General features: G+C 38.3%; 1 pseudogene; it reads right to left on the bottom strand.

Annotated features, from left to right (window-relative positions):
• Window positions 1-4,129: 4,129 nt before the first annotated feature.
• LOC139448859 (5'-nucleotidase domain-containing protein 3-like) lies at window positions 4,130-8,821 on the bottom strand (annotated as a pseudogene).
• Window positions 8,822-9,138: the final 317 nt, after the last annotated feature.

Below are 9,138 nucleotides of genomic sequence, written 5' to 3'. Positions count from 1 at the left end.
GTTGTATGTTCAGTATCAACCACTGGTTTACCCCTCATATGTTGTGTTGTATGTTCAGTATCAACCACTGGTTTACATCCCACATGTTGGGTTGTATGTTCAGTATCAACCACAGGTTTCCCTCTCCCATGCTGGGCTGTATGTTCACTATCAACCACTGGTTTATTTACCACATGCTGGGTTGTATGTTCAGTATCAACCACTGGTTTACCTCCCACATGTTGGGTTGTATGTTCAGTTCTCAACCACTTGTTTTTGTCTCCCACACTGGGTTTTATGTTCAGTATCAACCACTGGTTAACCTCTCACATGCCAGGGTCTATGTTAGGTAGAGGTGACGGTGACCCGGTCGTCACGGTGACGACATATCACTAGTAGAATTGAATTTCCGGGATAAGATTATACATTCAAATCCCAGGTTAGTGTGTGATCATTCGTGTGTTTAATCCATGCATACTCTTGTGATAAACGTGATAAGACTTTAGGCTGTCCTCCCTTTTCAACTCATAAGCTTAGCCGGAGAAAGCCTAAGGCTGACATGTATAAACATGAAAATGTCAGTGGCTTACTATTGCTTGGATTTCATCATTAGTTTAGATAATCAGTATGTTAATGTTTCCGTCTGTATGGAGGAACGTAAGACCATTCTGTCCCTTAGAGTATGCCATTAGTTTTGATGATCTGTATGTCCATGTTTCCTTCCGTATGGGACCACCACCGTGTTTGAGTGGTAGAGCGTCTGCCCGGAGAGTGGAAGTTCGGGTGTTCAATCCCAAGGCGCATCACAACCAAAGAGTTTGAAAGGTGGTACTTGTTATTGCCTGATGCTCGACATTAAGGGGCTAAAGCAAGGACTTGTTGGTTCGGAGTCAGTATACTGTACATGGTATCTCAGTGGAATAGCATCATAAAATCGTCATAAATCCGGAGCAGTACAAGGAATCACACACTGACACACATATGCATACAGGATGCTTTACAAGTGCAATAACCTTGAACGTGATGTTAAACCCAATTTCACCTCACCTCCTGTATGGCGGATATCGGAGCACTCTTGACCCTGGAGTTTGTCATTAGTTTAGATGATCTATATGTCTTGTTTCCTTCTATATGGATTGACATAGGGGCACTCTGGACCTTGGAGTTTGTCATTAGTTTAGATGATCTATATGTCTTGTTTCCTTCTGTATGGATTGCCATAGGAGCACTCTGGGCCTTTGTGTTTGTCATTAGTTTAGATGATCTATATGTCTTGTTTCCTTCTATATGTATTGCCATAGGAGCACTCTGGACCTTTGTGTTTGTCATTAGTTTAGATGATCTATATGTCTTGTTTCCTTCTATATGGATGGACATGGACAGACTCTGGGCCTTTGTGTTTGTCATTAGTTTAGATGATCTATATGTCTTGTTTACTTCTATATGGATTGGCATAGGAACACTCTGGACCTTTGTGTTTGTCATTAGTTTAGATGATCTATATGTCTTGTTTCCTTCTATATGGATTGCCATAGGAACACTCTGGACCTTTGTGTTTGTCATTAGTTTAGATGATCTATATGTCTTGTTTCCTTCTGAATGGGTGGACATTGGAACACACTTGGTTGTCATTATGATAAGTATGTCCATGAAAGACATTCATAAAGTAGAACAATGAGACAAACTTACACATAAATCTGAATCAGTGCAGTCATTTACCATCTTTTTTTTTATTTCATACTTAAATACATATAATTAACAATAGATCTAGATTAACCACAACAATCATCCTACAATAAAACAAAATGCAATGCATGAAGTACCAGCATATGCATAACATATTTTGGCTGAAATAATAACAAATGGCAACAAAAACGTTGCTTAAAAAGAAGCCTAAACTACAACTTAACTTATCCTTAACTTAAAAATCAGCTCCACAGTCTTCAAACAATCACACATAAATCACACTTTTCTAAAACATATCACAGACTTAAAACAATTCATAGTTTGTCAGAGCAAACTGGTATTTTTAATTGCTTGGTTTTCACAAAGAAATAATAATCTAAAATAACAGCTGTTTTTATTAGTTTGTTTGTTTCACGCCGCACTCAGCAATATCCGAGCTGTAAATAATCAAGTATGGACCAGACAATCGAGGTATTGACGTCATGAGCACTGATCTACGCAATTGGGATATGATGACATGCATAAACCAAGTCAGTGAGCATGACATCTGCATGTCACCTCGAGGACAATCACTGATACCTCTGACGAGAAGCACAAGTTGCTGAAAACCATTTCCAAACAAGATCTTCTCAGGTCGTTTTCCTTAATGATTTATTTGCCAACTACTTCCAGAACTGAATGTGACTAAGTGAATTTGTTTATCTCCACAGCATGAGGTAAACAGGCCTTAAGTTGTGGGTTATTATTATCTACATGTAGTTTCGACCATGCAAACCAGTGACCGAAGTATGAGCAAGGATCCAAACCAGTCGGGCACGAAGTCACCGAGACTTATCACCATTTTAGCTGTTTGTTAGGAAAAGCGTGAGGTACAGCCAATTTATTGCTTGTTACCCGATTTTAACAGGGGCAGGGATGAGTAAAGGAAGCATCAAAGTAGGTCAATAGTGTAAAGTGGTAAAACTTTCGATTTTCAATTAATGTTTTTGAGAACAGTTGAATTGTTTTGTCATCCATAAACCAAGTAATCTAACAAAGATAAAGTTGTGTTGACTCATATTATTGCATTTGATTTCTGCTGATCTCATAAAATAAAATTCATTTCTGAAAAAATACAATATACAAGATTCAAAATGTTATTGGTGCGATTAAGGTGCTCCATGTGTCAAATGGCAGTTGTTTACAAGGGCTAATGTGTATATAGATGAATGTTGAGTAAGTTAGGGATCTTTGTAACAGTTTTAATACCTACACATGGACTCATCACCATTTTAACAGAAAAAACAATGGGGATATCTTCTGTTATAAGGAAACAACTCATAATACACCCAACTTATACCTTGAATTAACTGATGTCGAGGACAGACTGTGAACCATAATACTGTGATGCACTCTGCATCCTTTGCTGATGAGCACATCCAGTGTATTATCAACACGTGCTACCACACACAATGTTCTAAACGTATCTGTTTTAGTATCACATGTATTATCTAACACATCAGATTGATTTAATGACTAACATCTTCTTTAAAAAACGACGATGATCATGACTATTAAAATGGACATTCTATTGAGGGCGTCATCATTATTTAAATACGGGTAAATATTTTTAAAGCTTGTACATTTTATCATCATTTTTAAACAGACCGTATATAATGTTGATATCTCATATAAGAAATGAATGAGTGGTTGTCACTGTTTATCATTCAATAAAACACTGCAGGGAAAATAAACCATGAGGGGCAGTGCTTTATTGTACGATTAACAACAACCACGAGTCCTATTTAATACTGAAATGTTCTACTTCAAGTTATCATAATGAACAGGGTGCAACATATCACATTTGTCATGTAATAATGAGATTCATACAACTGAGGGTTAATTGGTCAACACTTATGATCCGCCACTGATTAGGATAGGTAAAATATATTACATACATTGTCAGAGAAGTACAAATCTTGGCAAAAGTATTGCATCTTTTGCGGAGAAAAAAGGGCACCCTTGTGGAGGATTCGTTGAAATATTGTGATACTAACGCAGTACACCATCAATGATTCAATGTCAGTATTAGGGCCAGGTACTAACGGAGTAGACCATCAGTGCTTCAATGTCAGTATAAGGGCCAGGTTCTAACGGAGTAGACCATCAATGCTTCAATGTCAGTATTAGGTCCAGGTACCAGTGCAATAGACCATCAATACTTCAATGTCAGTACCAGGTCCAGGTAATAGTCCATTGAATACTTCAATGTCAATATTAGGTCCGAGCACTAGTTAAGTATAAATGCTTTAATGCCAGTATTGTCCCCAGGTGCGTCTAGTGAAATGTTTCAATGACACAAGTAGGCCTATATACTAATAAAGTGGACCATCATTGCTTCCACGTCACTAATAAAGTCAATGTGCTCTTTTACTTGGCCATTACTTCCAAGAGGACTTTAATGCTGAATTACCAATGTGTCCGATCCATGATAGTACATGCTTATTTCAGTGTACTGTTTCCACTCAGTACTTGGAGAAGGGGCCTGGTTCGTGTGGCAGCAACACTCGGTGTGGGTAGAAGGAGTGGTCTACTGAGTAGTGGAGCAGGTTTGTCAGACTCGACATGTACATGTCAGCAAACCGGGCCAGGCGTCGAGTGAAGTAAGTTGGATTGTGGTATGTCCGAAACAGACTGCCAAACCGTGGATTGAACACGCATTTTTTTGCAGTTTCTGCCACAGAAGTAAAATAATGATTATTAAATTCAGCTGATATTATGGAAATGTGAAATATTCATAACATTCATTTCACTGAAAAGATCACATGTTGCAATATACTGACTATGATAAACACAACTCTAAGTATAGAAATTAACATTCACAAAGAGGTGATTATCAGAACACTGTTTGAAAGGCATCTTCATGTTTACTGCAAACCATCAAGAAAGAGGAAGGGAAGTCAAACAGTCTTGGGTAGAAGGTAGCCCAATGGTAGCAATGGGTAGAAGGTAGCCCAATGGAATGATGAAGTGAAACTTTGCTGCAATCATCATTCCTGATATTACAATCTATTCCAAGCCTGGCCCCAGGTGGTTTCAGACAGCCTCACCTTCAGCCATGCCTGTATCACTTCTCTCTGTTCAGGGATGTCCTGACACTGGGAAATAAACAATACTGTCAGTTGGGTTTCTCATGATCCACACAACCATCAACCATTCAAAATCATTATAATTTTAGTCCCTACTTCTATATGATTTCACATGTGAAGTACCACATAAATATGCTTTCACATAAACTTAATATCTCATATTCGTCCATTTGCTTTCTGGTGACATTCCAAAAGACAAATTTTCTAAAATATCAACTCTCCAAACCATACTACCAATACTTCCTGGATAGAATTGGTTCCTGAGAGTATAAGGTCATAACCATGTAACAACGTTGACTGGTTGGCGAGGGACTTTGATGTGGCTGAATGTGTATCATCATGTCCTGATATTATGGACCTTTGCTCATGCTTTCAGTCATAGGTTTGCCTGGTCCAACTCGATTATTTACAGGCCAATGTGACAAAGCTGTAATATTGCTGATTGTGGCCACTAAACAAAAACTACATCAAACTATTTCTTTGAGTGACCTTAAAAAGTGTCATTGACATTTCATTCAGCCATGACTGATTCAAACAGCTGGGGATTTAGTTATTTATAGATTCTTCTTCACAGATTACAAAATGCTTTGTATTATCAAGAATAAAGCCACATATCTAAGGGTTTTCAACATGTTTCTATTTTGAGCTATGGTGCCATTGGCTTTATATGGAGGTCACATCAACACTGATGCAATCCAGGCCCCAACAAAGAGGTCATGAGTTCTAAGTTTCCTCAAATGCCAATTTTAAATACTCCAAATATTGTGAACACATGCTCTTTCAGGATGACCTTAACTTTCAATATTCCTTAATATCAATACCGTGAATGATGCAACTCAATGAGAGAAACAGTGCATTTACCTGTACCACTACCACAATTACACATCCTCTATATCTCACCTTGTGGTGCATAAGAATATAACCATACTCATATGACAAGAATATCTCAACTGATTGTATATCAGACTGCAGGGAGATTGTCAACTAAATGAGATAAACAGTGCATTTACCAACCACTATGTCACATCCTCTATATCCCACACAGTATGATTTCTCACCTTGTGGTGTGTATGAATATAACTACATGTATACCCATATGACAAGAATATCTCAACTGATTGTATATCAGACTGCAGGGAGATTGTCAACTCAATGAGATAAACAGTGCATTTACCAACCACCATGTCACATCCTCTATATCCCACACAGTATGATTTCTCACCTTGTGGTGTGTATGAATATAACTATACCCATATGACAGGAATATCTCAACTGATTGTATGTCAGACTGCAGGGAGATTGTCACTCCGACACAATATGATTTCTCACCTCATGGTGTGAAAGAATATAACAATACTCATATGACAAGAATGTCTCAACATATTGAATATCAGACTGCAGGGAGATTGTCACCCTGACACAATATGATTTCTCACCTTCTGGTGCATAAGAATATATCAATACTCATATGACAAGAATATCTCAACTGATTGTATATCAGACTGCAGGGAGATTGTCACTCCAACTCTGTATGATTTCTCAACTAGGGGTGTGAAAGAATATAACAATACTCATATGACAGGAATATCTCAACTGATTGTATATCAGACTGCAGGGAGATTGTCACTCCGACACAATATGATTTCTCACCTCATGGTGTGAAAGAATATAACTATACTCGTATGACAAGAATGTCTCAACATATTGTATATCAGACTGCAGGGAGATTGTCACACCAACACTGTATGATTTCTAATCCTTGTGGTGCATAAGAATATAACTATACTCGTATGACCAGAATATCTCAACTTATTGTATATCAGACTGCAGGGGGACTGTCACCCTGACACAGTATGATTTCTCACCTTGTGGTGCATAAGAATATAACAATACTCATATGACAAGAATATCTCAACTGATTGTATATCAGACTGCAGGGAGATTGTCACTCCAACACTGTATGATTTCTCACCTCGTGGTGTGAAAGAATATGAAAATACTCATATGACAAGAATATCTCAACTGATTGTATATAAGACTGTAGGGAGATTGTCACACCAACACTGTACGATTTCTCACATACTGATGCATATAAAGGATATTACAATATTAATAGCATGTAAAGTTTACATCAAATTCAATATGTATATCAGAATATATCCTTATCCCATCTCACACTATGCATTAATTCCTTCTCCTTTCCATACTTAAGTGGAATTGTGCTTGAAGTTTTAAGCATTTAAAACCATTTTGCCAAAACACATCACTGTACCCATTGTGTCACCTAAAATCACCTCACACGACTTGATCACCTGACTACCCCCACCACAGGCTAGAGGAGCTGTGATTCCGTGAAGTAGATAAGGGAGGGCTATGCCAATCTAGACTGTCATGTTAATCTGTCATGTTAATCTGATCCAGGCGAATGCCTGTAGCAATAATCCAACAAGATGACGTTGATTCTTATATATATGTCAATGCAGTAGAGTAACCAGTCTTGATGATACAGTACGTTAGGATGTAGGACAACTGTACAAGGCTATTCTGCGTCATGCATCTTAGCCGTGGTCGTCAAACAGGCGGTAAACATTCAGCTGTTAAGAATGAAACGGATAACACATCCTCTTCCATTGATAGTGAAGTGATGGTCAATGATGAAAAAAATCACAATAATGGGCTGATCGCTTAAGTATGTAGGTGAATAAGAATGTCTGCATATCTTGCAGGACGGGCGTTTATCATGATAATTTCCCATAATTGGCCGTAAATGTTTACAAGATGTAAGAGGAAACCCTTTAAAAAAAACAAGAATCAATTCTCTACTTATTCAAAACACGTCCCTACACAATGGTGATGAGAAAGAGAGTGATGTGGCAGGGGTAGTCAGATGATTGCTGTGTATAGCTAGAAGACACACATACTCATGATGTTAGGATGATATCTCACCTGGTGTTTTTCTATGAGTTGTTGTAGAGATACCAGCCACCTCACAGCTGACTTGTATGCAGGGTCGTTCTGCTGTTCAATCTCAGCCTGAAGTAAACACTAAATGTTATGCATTTCCTATTGTCTAGAAGGAGTTCTTGCTTTCCTGATTTATAGTGATAAATGGACAGTTTCACTGGGTTCTTATTGTTTGTAATACTTTGCCCTGGGTTGTTTCTGAGAGAGAAAGTATGGGTGTGACTGTAGCTATTTTTATATGCCATCACAAGTGGGTTGAACTAAAGAAGCAAACACATCCTTGTTTACTGAGGGTTACAAATCTCCATTCCATTATGAGGAATCCCCTGGACTCAATAGCCACCGAAGCTTTGTTTCCGAAGTGATGCCAACAGCTCCATTCCTCCTATCACTGACTTTCTCTCACTCGTGAGTGTAGTTTGATTAGACAGCTACATTTAGCGCACTGTCTGTTATTCAGATCCTGCTCATAACGAAGCTATGGTTGTGACTGGGTTCAGGGTTTGTATAACAGATGATACTTGGAAGTGTGACTAACATAATGTATGTTCAATAAAATGTTGAGTATGTGAAACTTTCCAACTGAGTTGATATTAGAACATGACAGCGTACCTCCAGCTCCGGAATGATAGCACAAGTTCTCCAGCCATGGCGTAGTGAGGGATCCTGGATGTAGAGGAAATTATACCCAAGCATCATTGAAATTATACATGTCTACAGACAGAACTGTCAGTGTCAGCAACATACCAGCCCTGAAATGTCAGCCTGCAAATAATCAAGTCTGGTCCAGACAACATGTGATGGCATTTGGAATCTGTGTAATACTTTTAGTTGATTTTAATGCAAGAAGTATAATACTGTATCATAATGTATTTCTCCCCACATGAAGTACTACAGAGTTCGCTCCCTTTACTCACAACAAGATCGCTGTACACATGGTCACCAAAATACAGAACCCCTGAGCCGTACCAGCCGGTCTTCTGTGTCAGCAGGTAGAAGTTGCCCTGGTAAAAGAGATTACGGTGAGTCACAGAATCAGCATTAAACATTGGATATTACAACATTCAGTCCTGTGGTTGACCAGTCGTCCATTCATTATCAGTGCTTCAGACTGCAGACAACAAACATAAAGACGAACTCCCTCTCGACCAGGTCAACGAAACTGTGCATACTTCCTTGGTAATTGACTATGATGTTGATCTGGAGATAACTGCTGTTGCGTCCCAGTGACCTAAACCGTGCATCATTACCATGTTTTCCTGAGTACAGTGTGTACATGTTTTTCCAACAAACGATAAAATAATAGTTTCAAATCAAATTCTGACGATCATTGCATCAAAAAAATGTAACTTATATTATTGGGTAATTTCTAACCAATTCA

Source organism: Haliotis cracherodii, unplaced genomic scaffold (assembly GCF_022045235.1).
Source record: "Haliotis cracherodii isolate W230 unplaced genomic scaffold, xgHalCrac1.p SCAF_7, whole genome shotgun sequence".
Taxonomy (NCBI): domain Eukaryota; kingdom Metazoa; phylum Mollusca; class Gastropoda; order Lepetellida; family Haliotidae; genus Haliotis; species Haliotis cracherodii.
This window is presented reverse-complemented; position numbering and strand designations above follow the sequence as displayed.